The following is an 18,225-nucleotide window of genomic DNA, read 5'->3' as shown; positions in this document are numbered from 1 at the left end:
AAACTATTTTGAACTGGAATAAATGCTGCACTTATTAACAATGGCCAACACAATTCCATTCAACATAGAAGATTGTAAGAAATACTGTAGCCTACGATTAGGCCTACTATATCCAACCCAACTCCATTTGTTGCCACTATCATGTATCCCAGTGGTTTTCAACTTTTTGATCCGTGACCCCAAAAAGGAGTGGTATGCCTAAACTTGAGAAGAATACAGAAGGTGCCATTTCAGAATTTGGTGCATCTGCAGTTTTTCTCTTGTTATGTCAGTCACTGACAGTCACTCAATTAGCCCATGTCAGCTAACATGTTTTAGGTAGTAAGTTAGTCTTGTGGCCAGCTATCTAAACTTGTAGTAATCATGGTCAAATTACCGACTGAGGGGCCCCCATTGATTTTGTTAATCACTCGCAGTCAGATATCATATTAAAAACTGCAAACATTTCTTTCCACCCTATGGCAAAATCTGTAGAATTGCAGGAAATGAGTTATAAAATTGCAAAATCTTCTCTCCGCCCGATGGCAAATTGTGTCGAACTTGTTTTAAAACTGCTACATTTTCAGTCCACACCATGGCAAAAATTAGTAGAATTGCAGGAAATTAACTCTAAAACCTCAAATTTTGTTCAGGGCCCCCAAAAGGCTAGGGCCGCCTCTGACTGCGTGTGGGTATGGATGTGGGTATGCAGACCTGCATAAGCATATATTGCCTAGTTGATTTGATTATGTTTAAATTGAAATTGTGCTGGAATAGCAGTGCTCCTGTTGTCTTTGTGCTGACTTGCAGTAACTCCGTGGTTCTAAATCAGTAGTTTAGTAAACTGTCGAAAACATGAATTTGCTCGACCATGCTGTTGGTCATGTAACTGTTTGTTACATGAAATATTTGCTTTGTGGACTTCACAGGACAGATGTTTCTCTCTGCTTTTGTGATGAAACACACGTATGTGTAGTTGAATTTATTCCGCCACTGTGTGACTGTTGTCTCGGCCTTATTGTTTATCACGGTGGTGAATGGGTTATAGAGCAAACAACACAATTATCACAACATAGGTTGTAATATGGCTTTTTTTACTGGCTTGGCTTGCCCAGTGATTTTAACACGCACCGCTACTGTCTGAAGTCCAGAGCAAGCACAATCATATGGCCTACTTGTAATGGAGGTTGCAGGATCAGATGGAAAAGCATATTTTGCGGGTCGATAAATTCTCATATGCTTCAGAACCAAAAAGTTGCGCGTCTTGATTGTTGACCAATGACCAGTCATCAGCATTGGCGCACAAATGCAGGTGCATATATCTAGGGTGTGTTCGTAAATTCAATCTGGAGTGCCACAGTTTGCTCTGGGCGTTTCGCTCTCGGAGCGTTCAGAGCGCACGCTGGACGCTCTGGCTGTGAGGAGTGGGTTGATCCGAGCGTTCTGACCTCACAACGGCACCCAAGCTAACGTTAGCTAGCTTGCTAGCTACTTCCACTCTGACAAATTTTACTCACCCTAGCAGAGCTGGTTAGGCTGTTTTCATGTTATCCATAGCGTTGGTGACTGTAACTGTGCTGCTGGCAACAATTTAATTACGCTTTTTTGCCAACGTTTACTGACACCAGCCATATTCAACGGGTGTTGAGTGTTCAGAAATTAATCAGTTATTCTGCGCTCTGGAACACTCAGACGAGATTGCTCTGCATTCGGAGTAGATAGCCAGAGGGAATTTACCAACGCACCCCTAGTTTAGTGACCAGAAATAACTTGTATCATTTCCTCCTGTTTTGCCTGGCAGAAACATAGTAGGGCTTCTGCTTATCATCCATATAAAATACAGTTTAGAAATATACTACTGACTCATCTCTGCCAGAACAATAGGCTACCTGGCGATTTGATTGACCATTTTCATAAATCAGATAAACCTAGCTACTGGCTATATGTCTAAAGATAAACAGCTGTAACATGGCACTGCCTTCAATATTATGGGATGAATATGTAACATATTCTGGCGAATTTATTACGATATTTGTGAGGAAGAACAAGGCTACGGCCACTGCAGGAAGGCTACCCTCCAAAGTGATGGCGCGGGGCAGACAGAACTGTGGTACACCACTGGCAAAGGGGGTAGAGCCCTATCGGTGCACAAGCCTGCTAAACAACATGTATTCAATGTCTTAGCAGATAAAAAATAAATACAATACAACTTGAAATCATCAGCATGCTAATGAAGAAAAGAGCAAAGACTGAATATCTCCCAAATAAATGGTTTATTTTATATTTTTATATAGCTACAACATTTACATTAGAGAAATGCGAATACTAATGTAATATACACCATTTAGCAGCCGCTTTTATCCAAAGCGACTTACAGTCATGCCTGCATACATTTTACATATGGGGATGTAGACCTTAGGATGTTTAAAGGGGCAACTACAGGATTTACATGAGCCAAGTGATAACTGAGCAATAGGCTTTCAACCAATGGATGTTTAAAGGAGAATGAATTCAATTTAAATAATTTTAACAAAATCTAACCCAGTTCAGAACTATTGCCTTTTTTGAGTTAACTTTGGAGATGACTGCCCTGTGGAAGTCCTTTGTCCAAAGCTTGTGTAATACATGCACTGAAACAATCAGAAAACACTAAACAAAAACAACATTAGGATACTAAAAACAATAACTGAAAACATTTTCTATATTGGCATCTTAAAAGGTAGACTCAGTGGCTAATGGACGGGTTTGGCTTTGGAAAAACGGGGTCAACTGTTACAAAGTTGCCTTGATGTTGCTATGCTTCTCACTGAAACTGGCATTCTATATGTTTTTCAGCAAGGAAACAATGTTTCTGCCTTATATAAATGCTATATAAACAACCAATGTAGCTAGCATAAACTGGGCCTAGTAAATCTACCTTTAAATGTGTGGCCAACTGTTCCTAGAGAGCCACAATATACATGTTTTTTCTCCGGCCAAGCCTCAACACAATTGATTCAAACAAATCAAGTAATTATGGGGACTGGGGACTTAAGGGGTAGTTGTCTACTAGTGGTCTCTTCTTCCTGACTTAGGTGTGTAAGGCTTGGGTGGAATAAAATATTGTTATGCCTAATATGGCCATTCATATTATTTTTCCCAAAAGAATTATTGCTAATAACTTACATCTCAAAGCCATGCATGCAAGAAGCCTTGACCTGGTGCACACATATTTCTCTGTCCTCAGTTTGATTGAAGGCCTCAATCTGTCTTTTTGCCTTGCAACTGATTGCTTCTAGAAAGAGTGAAGGAACAACACATGATCAAGCACAAACATCTTTCCAGGGGCTAGGGCTCAGGTCTAGAAGCACTGTTTCGACTACTCCTACAGTCTTGCTTTGGTACTGCAGTTTAACTGACGCACGGCCCAGAAATAACATTTCCATAGACGACCACATAGAGGTCAGATTTGAAAATTCCTAATAAGACACTTTAGTCATCACCTTTGTGCACAAAACATCCATTGAATTATTCAAATAATTGTCACTGAGGCCAATTTTTTCCCCCATCACTCACAGTAGACAATATTAACATGTTATATTCATCCAATGTCTGCCATATTTTTGAATGATGTCGACACTGCTCGCGCTGCTCCCTGTGCGGACTGAGTGCTAGTGCTATTGCGCATGTGATGTTGGTCCAGGATATAGACGTCCATGAATCGGTGTATGCGAACATGAGTATATTACCTTGAAAACAACGGTCAGACATCATGGATGCAGTCTCCAGTTATTTATACCGCAGTGCTTCCAACACCATGGGTAGGGGAAGGGTATGCAAAGAGGCCATGTTACAGTCATTCAGCGTATCCTTTGCAAAGCTTTCCATTGGCCTTGACCTCTGCATTTAACCCTTTAGAACCAATAGCGGCCGGTGATGGCCTTTCTTTAAATTACTATAGCGGCCGCGAACTGCCTTGATTTTCTAACAATAATATCTGTGTCAATATTGCAAAATTAACTTGCTAACAACCTATTTCCTTATTTGCGTGGCTGTTGTCATCAATAAGAAACCGGAAACCGGGTATGCTGTCATTTGAATTTTCAACGTTTTTTAAACTTCATTAGTCAAACTGACAGTGCCTAAGCAGAAACGATGATGTTGGTATCTATGTTGGTTGGTGATATGGATTTGCACACGTTCTTGGACATTGAAAAGCGATGATGTCAAGTTGAGGGAAATAAGTAAACAGCAGATATATGTTTGGTTTTGTCAATGTTTGATGCTGTAAAACTAGGGGAATAGCAAGTCCTGTGATGTCATGACAACTTGGTTGGTACAGGCGAGCACATCAGCGGTAGAGCTCGAATGATTACTCTCTGTCTCATATAAATTGTTGCAGTGTTTAGCTGTATATAGTCAGCTAACTAGTTGGTTGTTTTGCCATGTTTCTACCGATGTAATTGATATGGAAATGGCCCAAGCTGCTTGCTATAGCTAGCTAGGTAACTAGTTAGTCTGTCAGGCAAGAAAAGTTGTGTGTAGCAGTAGATTTGGCCTGCACTCACAAAGCGTCAACCTCAGCTGTCACTTTCACTAGCCATACAGACAACCAGCTAACTAGCCACCGAAATGAAGGCTTGAGTAATTCGTATTTATCTGTTAGGCTTAGGTTATGGATTGTCATGTTTGCTAGGTGCAGATATTCATAGGTTATACATTGCCTTGTTTTCCTATTATTTGACAGCTTAGCTGTCGTGTTACGGTAGTAGATGCTCGTGTAGTGGAGTGCATATGATGAGTTGGATATTTGTTTACATAGCCAGCTAACAAGTAGCTTGTTTTGTCCTGTTTCTATCGATGCAATTAATTTGGAAACTGTCCCAGCTTCGTAACTAATCAACTAACATTGGCGAACTCTGTAGTTAGTCTGTCAGGCAAGAAAGCAATAGTTGATTGGAGGAGAGAGAGAGAGTATGTGTGTGGAATGGGAGTCGTGTAACTGAATCACACAATTTAGAGCTACCTAATTATGATAGGACAACCTATTTAACCTGAATGACCATCAAATTCATAATTCCTAACGTTTGTTAGTTACCATTTTCAGTCTGCCAAAACAACCTTTGTTTGTCTAAATAACGTTAGCCGTTTTCCACTTAGTCAGTCACTAATGCTCAATCACACCGACAGCGTCATTGAATTTTGGTACACCAGAAGTACATTAATTTCCAATGGAACGCTGTGTTTGCCTTGCAGCATTGCGTTGCAGAGGCAGTCGCAGTGCGTTCTGTGTGGTGCAAACGTTGGAATTATCGAACGTATGCATTAAACTGTATGTGTAGAAGGCTTGACAGAAATGGTAACAGAAGGTGAATGTTAAACTTTTGTTGCACACATATCCAGATGCTGCTGCGTACTATTTTGCGCAATGACACTGTCGGTGTGATCGAGGCGTAAGTTGCACTAGAAGACTTGTAAGTTGCCACGTCTTGACACTTGCTCACGTTCTGGTTTACTTCACGCGCTGGTGGTGGGAGAATTAACACGCTGGCTGGGTCAAATATCCATAATGTATTGTTTAATGTTGTATTGTGGCTTTGCTGGAAAGCATTAAAAAAATAATGGTTGTGTTTGCACCACCAAGATTGACATGCTAAAATCGACACTGTCATAACCAAACCTTAAATAATAACCCAGCACCAACAACCCAACCTTGCTGTTTTTAAAGAAAACAACCCAACTATTGATCCAATGCCTGCAACCCAGCAATTGGGTCATCCAAACAGCCCAGCACTTTTTTGAGTGTAACTTACATCTCAAAGCCATGTATGCAAGAAGCCTTGACCTGTCTGGTGCACACACATTTCTCTGTCCTCAGTTTGATTGAAGGCCTCAATCTGTATTTTTGCCTTGTATCTGATTGCTTCTAGAAGGAGAGAAGGAACAACATGATAAAGATGAGCTAGCTACTAAGTTTAAAGCAATTAAATATATAATTGTTACAAAGAATGAATGTATGTGCTACATTTGAGAATACATGCATTTGCTTACGTTATTAATCTTGAAGACTTTCAAACTTCTGGCAACATATTGTGGCGCACTATTTAGTTTGCAGCAAATTTGCCACTAATTTAATCACTCAAAAAAAAGTGTTATGGGTGATTGCACCATAAACATTTCCAGTGTGTTGATGCATCCTCCTCCTAGTCTCTTCCAACACCATAGGTAGGGGAAGGGTATCCATCTGCAAAGGTTTTGCTTTGATGTCAAGTCAGCTCATATTGTTGCTACCTTAGCTGTTGTGCTAGCTAACATGCCACTGAACATATTATTGGTATTAGCTAAAAGACAGCAATGTATTCACCTACAGTGTTTAGGCAAATCATTAGCAAGCTAGCTATCACATCAATTGTTCAAGCGCTAGCCAGCTAGCTAGCTAGACACAGTGGTGCTGACAGATTGAAACTGATATAGCAACAAAATGTTTCACTCTATCCCATAAAACATGACATTGCTTACCAGGTATCAATTAGCTAACACAATTTAAAAGTTTATTAGGAAGTTTAATTAATAAGTTAGACACTCACAGGACAACTTCGGTAGGTAGCTAGATAGCTTGGTTTCCATTTTCCAACAGATTTCTCTTCTCCCCCGACTGGTCATCAACGGTTACTGGTCTTGGAATTCATGTGTTCACCAGAAACGGCTTCTGGTAAACTGTTTTCCACTAATGGCAATAAATATTGTTGCCACAGATTCAAATAGAATCTTGAGAGAATTGTTTTGCCACTAGTGGCAAACATTTTCAAACTTCTGGCAACATATTGTGGCACACTATTTAGTTTGCAGCAAATTTGCCACAAACTTGCGGGAAGTTTGCTGCAACAATTATTTTTTGTAAGGATTGTCACTTCTCTGTGTGAGAAGAACTACTAGCTTAATCATTTAGCTGATGTTGATGTACAGAAGACTTTAGCCCTGACAGTAGTAGTAGTAAGCTGTGCTATACAGCAGTAGTAAGTACATCACACACACACACACACACACACACACACACACACACACACACACACACACACACACACAACTACAATCCATCACTGGGAATAAATACAACAACACCTCAACTCAGTGCTATATACAGTGGGGGAAAAAAGTATTTAGTCAGCCACCAATTGTGCAAGTTCTCCCACTTAGAAAGATGAGAGAGGCCTGTAATTTTCATCATAGGTACACATCAACTATGACAGACAAAATGAGAAAAAAAAATCCAGAAAATCACATTGTAGGATTTTTAATGAATTGATTTGCAAATTATGGTGGAAAATAAAGTATTTGGTCAATAACAAAAGTTTCTCAATACTTTGTTATATACCCTTTGTTGGCAATGACACAGGTCAAACGTTTTCTGTAAGTCTTCACAAGGTTTTCACACACTGTTGCTGGTATTTTGGCCCATTCCTCCATGCAGATCTCCTCTAGAGCAGTGATGTTTTGGGGCTGTCGCTGGGCCACACAGACTTTCAACTCCTTCCAAAGATTTTCTATGGGGTTGAGATCTGGAGACTGGCTAGGCCACTCCAGGACCTTGAAATGCTTCTTGCGAAGCCACTCCTTCGTTGCCCGGGCGGTGTGTTTGGGATCATTGTCATGCTGAAAGACCCAGCCACGTTTCATCTTCAATGCCCTTGCTGATGGAAAGAGGTTTTCACTCAAAATCTCACGATACATGGCCCCATTCATTCTTTCCTTTACACGGATCAGTCGTCCTGGTCCCTTTGCAGAAAAACAGCCCCAAAGCATGATGTTTCCACCCCCATGCTTCACAGTAGGTATAGTGTTCTTTGGATGCAACTCAGCATTCTTTGTCCTCCAAACACGACGAGTTGAGTTTTTACCAAAAAGTTCTATTTTGGTTTCATCTGACCATATGACATTCTCCCAATCCTCTTCTGGATCATCCAAATGCACTCTAGCAAACTTCAGACGGGCCTGGACATGTACTGGCTTAAGCAGGGGGACACGTCTGGCACTGCAGGATTTGAGTCCCTGGCGGCGTAGTGTGTTACTGATGGTAGGCTTTGTTACTTTGGTCCCAGCTCTCTGCAGGTCATTCACTAGGTCCCCCCATGTGGTTCTGGGATTTTTGCTCACCGTTCTTGTGATCATTTTGACCCCACGGGGTGAGATCTTGCGTGGAGCCCCAGATCGAGGGAGATTATCAGTGGTCTTGTATGTCTTCCATTTCCTAATAATTGCTCCCACAGTTGATTTCTTCAAACTAAGGTGCAGGTCTACAATTTAGTTTCTGGTGTCCTTTGACAGCTCTTTGGTATTGGCCATAGTGGAGTTTGGAGTGTGACTGTTTGAGGTTGTGGACAGGTGTCTTTTTTATACAGATAACAAGTTCAAACAGGTGCCATTAATACAGGTAACGAGTGGAGGACAGAGGAGCCTCTTAAAGAAGAAGTTACAGGTCTGTGAGAGCCAGAAATCTTGCTTGTTTGTAGGTGACCAAACACTTATTTCCACCATCATTTGCAAATAAATTCATAAAAAATCCTACAATGTGATTTTCTGGATTTTTTCTTCTCAATTTGTCTGTCATAGTTGACGTGTACCTATGATGAAAATTACAGGCCTCTCTCATCTTTTTAAGTGGGGGAACTTGCACAATTGGTGGCTGACTAAATACTTTTTTTCCCCACTGTAGCCCTGGACTGTTCAGTGTTGTGTTGTGTGTGATTGTTAGTGTCATGTCGTGTACTCGCTCTTTGTTGTTCTCTTGCTCAGTGTTAAGTAAGCATTTACATTGTTGATTCCTGCGTCTGCGTCCTGCCATTTACACAGGTAACGAGTGGAGGACAGAGGAGCCTCTTAAAGAAGAAGTTACAGGTCTGTGAGAGCCAGAAATCTTGCTTGTTTGTAGGTGACCAAACACTTATTTCCACCATCATTTGCAAATAAATTCATAAAAAATCCTACAATGTGATTTTCTGGATTTTTTTTTCTCTTGCACAATTGGTGGCTGACTAAATACTTTTTTTCCCCACTCTATATAGTACACTATGGTCAGCTTTGTCTTCTATTGAAATATAAAAATAACCTCTGTGATAAATAAGATGGTCAAGCAAGCATATGTTTCATTAATCAATACCCATAACTCCCTAGTGTGGAATTGTACACTGTAAGACTTATATCACCTATCTTCCAGATTCAGGAAGTACAGTGCATTCAGAAAGTATTCAGACCCCTTGACTTATTACACATTTTGTTACGTTACAGCCTTATTCTAAAATTGATTAAATTGTTTTTTTCCCTCATCAATCTACACACAATATCCAATAATGACGAAGCGAAAATTGTTTTTTTGAAATTTTTGCAAATAACGGAAATATCACATTAACATAAGTATTCAGACCCTTTAGTCAGTACTTTGTTAAAACACCTTTGGCAGATATTACAGCCTTGAGTCTTCTTGGGTATGATGCTAGAAGCTTGGTACACCTGTATTTGGGGAGTTTCTCCCATTCTTCTCTGCAGATCCTCTCAAGCTCTGTCAGGTTGGATGGGGAGCGTCGCAGCACAGCTATTTTCAGGTCTCTCCAGAGATGTTAGATCGGGTTCAAGTCCAGGCTCTGGCTGGGCCACTCAAGGACATTCAGAGACCCGAAGCCACTACTGCGTTGTCTTGGCTGTGTGCTTAGGGTTGTTGTTCTGTTTGAAGGTGAACCTTCGCCCCAGTCTGAGGTCCTGAGCGCTCTGGAGCAGGTTTTCATCAAGGATCTCTCTGTACATTGCTTCATTCATCTTTCCCTCGATCCTGACTACTCTCCCAGTCCCTGCCGCTGAAAAACATCCCCACAGCATGATGCTGCCACCACCATGCTTCACCGTAGGGATGGTGCCAGGTTTCCTCCAGACGTGATGCTTGGGATTCAGGCCAAAGAGTTCAATCTTGGTTTCATCATACCAGAGAATCGTATTTCTCATGGTCAGAGTGCTTTAGGTGCCTTTTGGCAATCTCCAAGCAGGCTGTCATGTGCCTTTTACTGAGAGTGGCTTCCGTCTGGCCACTCTACTATAAAGGCCTGATTGGTGGAGTGCTGCAGAGATGGTTGTCCTTCTGGAAGGGTCTCCCATCTCCCACAGACGAAGTCTGGAGCTCTGTCAGAGTGACCATCGGGTTCTTGGTCACCTCCCTGACCAAGGCCCTTGTCCCCTGATTGCTCAGTTTGGCCGGGTGGCCAGCTCTAGGAAGAGTCTTGGTGGTTCCAAACTTCTTCCATTTAAGAATGATGGAGGCCACTGTGTTCTTGGGGCCCTTCAATCCTGCAGACATTTGTTTGTACCCTTCCCCAGATCGGTGCCTCAACACAATCCTGTGTCTGAGCTCTACGGACAATTCCTTCAACCTCATGGCTTAGTTTTTGCTCTGACATGCACTGTCAACTGTGGGAACTTATATAGACAGGTGTGTGCCTTTCCAAATCTTGTCCAGTCAATTGAATTTACCACAGGTCGACTCCAATCAAGTTGTAGAAACATCTCAAGGATGATCAATGGAAACAGGATGCACCTGAGCTCAATTTCAAGTCTCATAGCAAAGGGTCTGAATACTTATGTAAATAAGGTATTTCTGTTTTTTATTTTTTATACATTTGCAAAAATGTCTAAAAACCTGTTTTCACTTCGTCATTATGGGGTATTGTGTGTAAATTGCTGAGTATTTTTATTTATTTAATCCATTTTAGAATAAGGCTGTGACGTAACAATGTGGGAAAAGGGAAGGGGTCTGAATACTTTGCGAATGCACTGTCTATAAGTAAATCACCATGGATTCTATACACACTTTTAAAACAAATATTTGGCTCGTAACGATAGCGGAACCCTTATTGGTGCTATATAGAACCCTTTTTTAAACCCTTTCCATGGTAGCAAGATCTTATCTATTTTTGCTAACTTTCTATTAAAATGTAGTGGAGTGAGATCATTTATTTAATTTGGGATATGTATTCCGAGTATATCCACATCACCATCAGACCATTTTATTGGTAAACTACATGGTAATGTAAAAATTGTATTTTTTAGTGATCCAATACGTAATATAGTACATTTATCATAATTTGGTTGTAATCCAGAGGGGTTAGAAAATGTATCTAGATCCTCTATGAGGCTGTGGAGGGATTCAGAAGGCATGCCTTGCATCATAAGATAGTGGTTAGTCTCAGTGGTTAGACTATCAATTCCATAGACTTCATTGAGTCTAGCAGAGACTGGATAAGGAAGAGCAGCTCACATCGGATAGTGTCTTTATCACATCCAAAGACATGCAATAATCATATAATTCAAATACAGAACTAAAATCCCACAGTCAAACAACTGAGATACGTAAAGTGTGCTGCAGGCATTATGGAGTCACAGCTACCATGACAGTCACATAGCAAGTGAGACAGCAAGACCGGCATGCTGCTGAGATGCTGCAGAGAGAGAAAGAGGAGAGGAGATGAGATGAGAGTAAAAGGATGAGAGATTGTTCTTACCCCTGTTCTTAGGGCTAAGCAAGGCTGTCATTGCAGTGCTAGTCCCATGTCTGGATCCCTTCGGTCTCTCCACAAATGCACGCATACATGTGCACACACACTGCTCTCTCCTCTCACTCTACTGCCTCGCCCTGATGCTTATTCCCTGAGGCACCACCCTCTCTCTATCTCACTTTTCTTCTTCCCTGACACTCACTCTCCTTCTGGGCGAGCACCTTCCGGGCGAGCACCTTCCGGGCTCTCTTTCCACTCTCTCACTCTGTCTCCTTTCCAATTAAACTCTCTCTTCCTTCCCCTTTCTCTCTCTCCTTCCATCTTTCTCTCTCTCTCTCCCTCTCACTAGCCCAGTGTACTTACAGCCCTGCCCGCTTTCCTCCTCAAGCATCTAAAAATGCCCCACCAAGATTTACATGCTAAAATCGACACTGTCATAACGCAACCTTAAATAATAACCCAGCACCAACAACCAACCTTGCTGTTTTACAGAAAACAACCCAGCAATTTGGTCATCCAAACAGCCCAGCACTTTTTGAGTGTAACTTACATCTCAAAGCCATGTATGGAAGAAGCCTTGACCTGTCTGGTGCACACACATTTCTCTGTCCTCAGTTTGATTGAAGACCTCAATCTGTATTTTTGCCTTGTAACTGATTGCTTCTAGAATGATAGAAGGAACAACATGATCAAGAAGAGCTAGCTCCTACTAGTTTAAAGCAATTAAAAATCTAATTGTTACAAAGAATGAATATCATGGCATTCGGAAGGTATTCAGACCTCTTGACTTTTTCCACATTTTGTTACGTTACAGCCTTATTCTAAAACTGATTAAATTCGTTTTTTTCCCTCATCAATCTACACACAATACCCCATAATGACAAAGCAAAAACCGGTTTTTAGATTTTTGTGCAAATTTAATAAAAAAATAAAACAGAAATATATCACATTTACATAACTATTCAGACCCTTTACTCAGTACTTTGTTGAAGCACCTTTGCCAGCGATTACAGCCCAGAGTCTTTTGGGTATGATGCTACAAGCTTGGCACACCTGTATTTGGGGAATTTCTCCCATTCTTCTCTGCAGATCCTCTCAAGCTCTATCAGGTTGAATGAGGAGCGTCGCTGCACAGCTATTTTCAGGTCTCTCCAGAGATGTTAGATCGGGTTCAAGTCCGGGCTCTGGCTGGGCCACTCAAGGACATTCAGAGACTTGTCCCGAAGCCACTCCAGCGTTGTCTTGGCTGTGTTCTTAGGGTTGTTGTTCTGTTTGAAGATGAACCTTCACCCCAGTCTGAGGTCCTGAGCGCTCTGGAGCAGGTTTTCATCAGGGATCTCTCTGTACTTTGCTCCATTTATCTTTCCCTCGATCCTGACTAGTCTCGCAGTCCCTGTCACTGAAAAACATCCCCACAGCATGATGCTGCCACCACCATGCTTCACCGTAGGGATGGTGCCAGGTTTCCTCCAGACGTGACGCTTGGCATTCAGGCCAAAGAGTTCAATCTTGGTTTCATCAGACCAAAGAATCTTCTTTCTCTTGGTCTGAAAGTCTTTAGGTGCCTTTTGGCAAACTCCAAGCAGGCTGTCATGTGCCTTTTACTGAGGATTGGCTTCCGTCTGGCCACTCCACAATAAAGGCCTGATTGGTGGAGTGCTGCAGAGATGGTTGTCCTTCTGGAAAGTTCTCCCATCTCCACAGAGGAGCTCTGGAGCTCTATCAGAGTGACCATCGGGTTCTTGGTCACCTCCCTGACCAAGGCCCTTCTCTCCCGATTGCTCAGTTTGGCCGGGCGGCCAGCTCTAGGAAGAGTCTTGGTGGTTCCAAACTTCTTCCATTTAAGAATGATGGAGACCACTGTGTTTTTGGGGACCAGCAATGCTGCAGACATTTTTGAGTACCCTTCCCCAGATCTGTGCCTCGACACAATCCTTTCTCGAAGCTCTACGAACAATTCCTTCGACATCATGGTTTGGTTTTTGCTCTGACACACACTGTCAACTGTGGGACCTTATATAGACGTGTGTGCTTTTCCAAATCACGTCCAATCAATTGAATTGACCACAGGTGGAGTCCAATCAAGTTGTAGAAACATCTCAAGGATAATCATTGGAAACAAGATGCACCTGATCTCAGTTTCGAGTCTCATAGCAAAGGGTCTGAATACTTATGTAAATAAGGTTTTTCAGTTTTTATCTTTAATACATTTGCAAAAATGTCTAAAACCTGTTTTCGCTTTGTCATTTTGGGGTATTGTGTGTAGATTGATGAGGAAAAACACTGATTTATTACATTTTAGAATAAGGATGTAACGTAACAAAATGTGGAATACTGAATACTTTCCGAAGGCACTGGCAATACGTGCAGCATCAAAATTGGCAATAACATAATTATTTAACCAGGGGCGGGGCCTTCGCCAGGGTTGCAATCTGAGCCCTGCACTCTTCAATATTTACATCAACAAATTGGCCACTATTCTAGAAAAATCCTGCTCTTCGCAGATTACCTGTGCCTACTGTCACCCACAGCATATAGCAGTGTCACACCCTGGCTCTGGGACTCTATTTGTTGAGCCAGGGTGTGTTCATTCTATGTGTTTATTTTCTATGTTGGGGGTTCGAGTTTGTTGTTTTCTATGTTTGCCTGAGTGACTCCCAATCAGAGGCAACGAGTGTCAGCTGTTGGCTGGTTGTCTCTGATTGGGAGCCATATTTAAACTGTCTGTTTTTCACTTTGTGTTTGTGGGTTTTTGTTCCGTGTTGGTCTTTGTTACCAAGGACGTTACGAGTCGTTTATTGTTTTGTTTCGTGCTTTAATTAAATAAAGTAACATGTTCGTTCATCACGCTGCACATTGGTCTACTTCTCTCCCTGACGATCGTGACAGAAAAACCCACCAAAACTGGATCAAGCAGCGTGACGAGGAGAGAGGATGGACTTGGGAGGAGATGAGTGCGAGTCTGGCAAGAGGGATGGAGGCCTTGGCCACGGGTAGGAGTGAAGCCCATAAATTTTTTAGGGGGGGGCTAACGCCGTGGACGACGGGGCAGCAGGAGGCCGCCAGGTTACGGGAGTCACTGGTCACCAGGGGGAAGGAGGTTGTAGAGGCACGGCGAGAGGTACTGGCGTGTGTTGCCAGTCCGGTCCGGCCTGTTCCTGATCCCCACGTAGGGCCAGTGGTGTGTGTTCCCAGTACGGTCCGGCCTGTTCCTGCCACTCGCACCAAGCCTACGGTGTGCGTCGCCAGCCCAGCCCGGCCTGTCCCTGCTCCACGCACCAAGCCTACGGTGTGCGTCGCCAGCCCAGCCCGGCCTGTCCCTGCTCCACGCACCAAGCCTACGGTGTGCGTCGCCAGCCCAGTCCGGCCTGTTCCTGCCACTCGCACCAAGTCTACGGTGCGCGTCGCCAGCCCGGCCCGGCCTGTTCCTGCCACTCGCACCAAGCCAGGGGTGCGAGTCGTCAGCCTGGTCCAGCCCGTTCCTGCTACTCGCACCAAGCCAGGGGTGCGCATCGTCAGCCCGGTCCGGCCCGTTGCTGATCCACGCACCAAGCCAGGGGTGCGCATCGTCAGCCAGGTCCGGTCCTTTCCTGCCTCACGCACCAAGCCAGGGGTGCGCGTCGTCTGTCCGGCACAACCCGTGCCTGGGTCACCGGTGCCTAACCAGGTACCGGTCAACGGCTCCACTAAGGAGTTGAAGCTAACCGTTCCTGCTACGTCCAGTCCAGCTCCAGTCAGCGGGGCCAGACCAGACCAGGGGCGCTATGGGGGGTTTGTTGGAGGATGTTGGGCAAGCCCGGAGCCAGAACCGCCGCCGAGGAGGAATGCCCACCCAGCCCTCCCCTGTTTTGCTCGTATTGAGGCGCGGTCACAGTCCGCGCCTTTAGGGGGGGGGGTACTGTCACACCCTGGCTCTGGGACTCTATTTGTTGAGCCAGGGTGTGTTCATTCTATGTGTTTATTTTCTATGTTGGGGGTTCTAGTTTGTTGTTTTCTATGTTTGCCTGAGTGACTCCCAATCAGAGGCAACGAGTGTCAGCTGTTGGCTGGTTGTCTCTGATTGGGAGCCATATTTAAACTGTCTGTTTTTCACTTTGTGTTTGTGGGTTTTTGTTCCGTGTTGGTCTTTGTTACCAAGGACGTTACGAGTCATTTATTGTTTTGTTTCTTGCTTTAATTAAATAAAGTAACATGTTCGTTCATCACGCTGCACATTGGTCTACTTCTCTCCCTGACGATCGTGACAAGCAGAGCCTGGACCTGCTCGAGCAGTTCTGCCAGACCTGGGCCATGGCAGTAAACCCCAAAAAGACAAAAATAATGATTTTCCAGAGAAGATCTCAGGGAATTCGACCAAAGTTCTCTATTGGTACTGCACACACTACAATTACTTAGGTTTAAAAATAGAATCAACTGGACACCAAAATGAGGCAGTGCATGATGAGGTGATGTCGAAGGAGTTAGGCGCAGGAGGGTAAATCACAGAATAACATGCTTTATTCCGCAAATACAGTGTTACGCAGAAATGCTTCAAACACTAGTGCACAAAACAGGCGCACTGGAAAATACAAGGCACACGGGGAAATATCCCGGCGATACAAAATACACAGAGCTCCACCGAGCTTAGCTATCCTCCACAATAAGCAATCACACACAAAGACAACGGGGCAGAGGGAACACTTATACAGGTACTGATGAGGGGATATGAACCAGGTGTGTTTAACAAACAAGACAAAACAAATGGAATGATGAGATGAGGAGCGGCAGTGGCTAGAAGCCTGCCCGAACAAGGAGAGGTGGCAGCTTCGGAGGAAGTCGTGACACAGTGAGTGAACTGAGAGAGAAAGCACGCAGGGCATTCTACGCCATTAAAAAACAAATTCAAATTGAAATACCTATAAAAATGTGGCTAAAACTAATTGAACGTGTCATTGAACCAATTGCACTTTATGGCAGCGAGGTGTGGGGTCCACTTGCAAATCAAGATTTCACCCAATGGGACAAACACCCCATTGAAACCCTGCATGCAGAGTTCTGTAAGAATCTCCTAAATGTCCAGAGGAAAACTACAAACAATGCATGCAGGGCAGAATTAGGCCAATATCCACTAATAATAAAAACTCAAAAAAAGAGCAATTAAGTTTTGGAAACATTGAAAATGCAGTGACCCCCTCTCATATCAATACCAAGCCCTGCAATGCCAAGAGCTGAGCAAAGAAAAAAGCCTCAGGACCAGAACATCCAATCAATCAGAATAAACCAAATTACAACACAGTCAAAACAAAACTACATTACTTATTGGGAAACACACAAGCACAAAGCAAAATACAGTGTTATCTGGCCCTAAATCGACAGTACACCGTGGCAAACTATTTGACCATGGTTACTGATCAAAACCTTGACAAAGTACACGCTCAGTGAGCACAGCCTTGCCATTGAGAAACGTAGACACAGGAAAACCTGGCTCCCTGTAGAGGAAAGGCTGTGCAACTACTGCACCACAGCAGAACCCGAGACAGAGCTGCATTTCCTTACAAAATGTAAAAAATAAAAAACAGTGAGTATAATTTCCCCAAATTTGAAACCCTTATTCAAGATGTCAAAGATCTCTCTGATGAGAATAGTCTACCCGTCCTGTTGACGGAGGACGCAGAGAGCTGTGGGTTGGCAGCGCACCACATTGCTGCCTGCCATAAAATGATGGACAGTGTCTGACAGACCAATCAACCAGTCCTCTGTGCCATTGTTATTGTCAATATTGATTATTATTTTAATTGGGCTAATATTGTAAATTGCCAAAGTAAGCTTTGGCAAAATGTACATTGTTACATCATGCCAATGAAGCACATTTAATTGGGGAGGGAGGGAGAGGGGGAGAGAGAGTCAACAACTACCTCACACCATGACCCTCCCTCCACTTACAGACAACACTGAACAGATGTATTCAACAGCCTGAATTCTCAGTCGGTTAGTCATATAATTGCAGAGACAATCAGATAATAACGATAGCACTAATGCTACATACCCAGAGAGTTGCCCCCAGGACAACAGAGCAGTGATAGTCTGGAGCTGTAGAAGGCTATGCTCAGGAGACAGCTGATAACTGATGTTGTTATTACCTGCAACATCATCTCAGATGGAGAGAGAGACTCCTTTCAGTCCTCAAGAGCTCACTGTGGAGACAGGAGACACACACATACACGTAGGACTCTACACACACACAGAGTGAAACACACACACAGCTCGGAGACAGTGGTGGGGCCAGAATCATGTGCTGTGTGAGTCAGTATGGAGAAGTGAACGCTGGTTCCTCTGGGTATTAATATACAGCCCACACTGACAGTCATAGGATTTACTTGCACATTTTCACATTTTAGTCTATGCCAGGGATGGCCAACCTCTCTCCCTGGGAGAGTTACTGGGTTGGCAGGATTTAGTTCCAAGCACAACCCTGCTCTTACACCTAATTCTAATCAGCTGCTCATCCTGATCCCACATATACATATTACCTCAACTAACCTGTGCCCCCGCACATTGACTCTGTACCGGTACCCCCTGTATATAGCCTCCCTACTGTTATTTTATCTTACTGCTGCTTTTTACTTATCCATTTTTTACTTAACACTTATTTTTCTTAAAACTGTATTGTTGGTTATGGGCTTGTAAGTAAGCATTTCACTGTAAGGTCTACACCTGTTGTATTCAGCACATGTGGCAAATACAATTTGAT

Source organism: Coregonus clupeaformis, chromosome 1, assembly GCF_020615455.1.
Source record: "Coregonus clupeaformis isolate EN_2021a chromosome 1, ASM2061545v1, whole genome shotgun sequence".
Taxonomy (NCBI): Eukaryota; Metazoa; Chordata; class Actinopteri; order Salmoniformes; family Salmonidae; genus Coregonus; species Coregonus clupeaformis.
Note: the sequence above shows the minus strand (reverse complement) of the source record.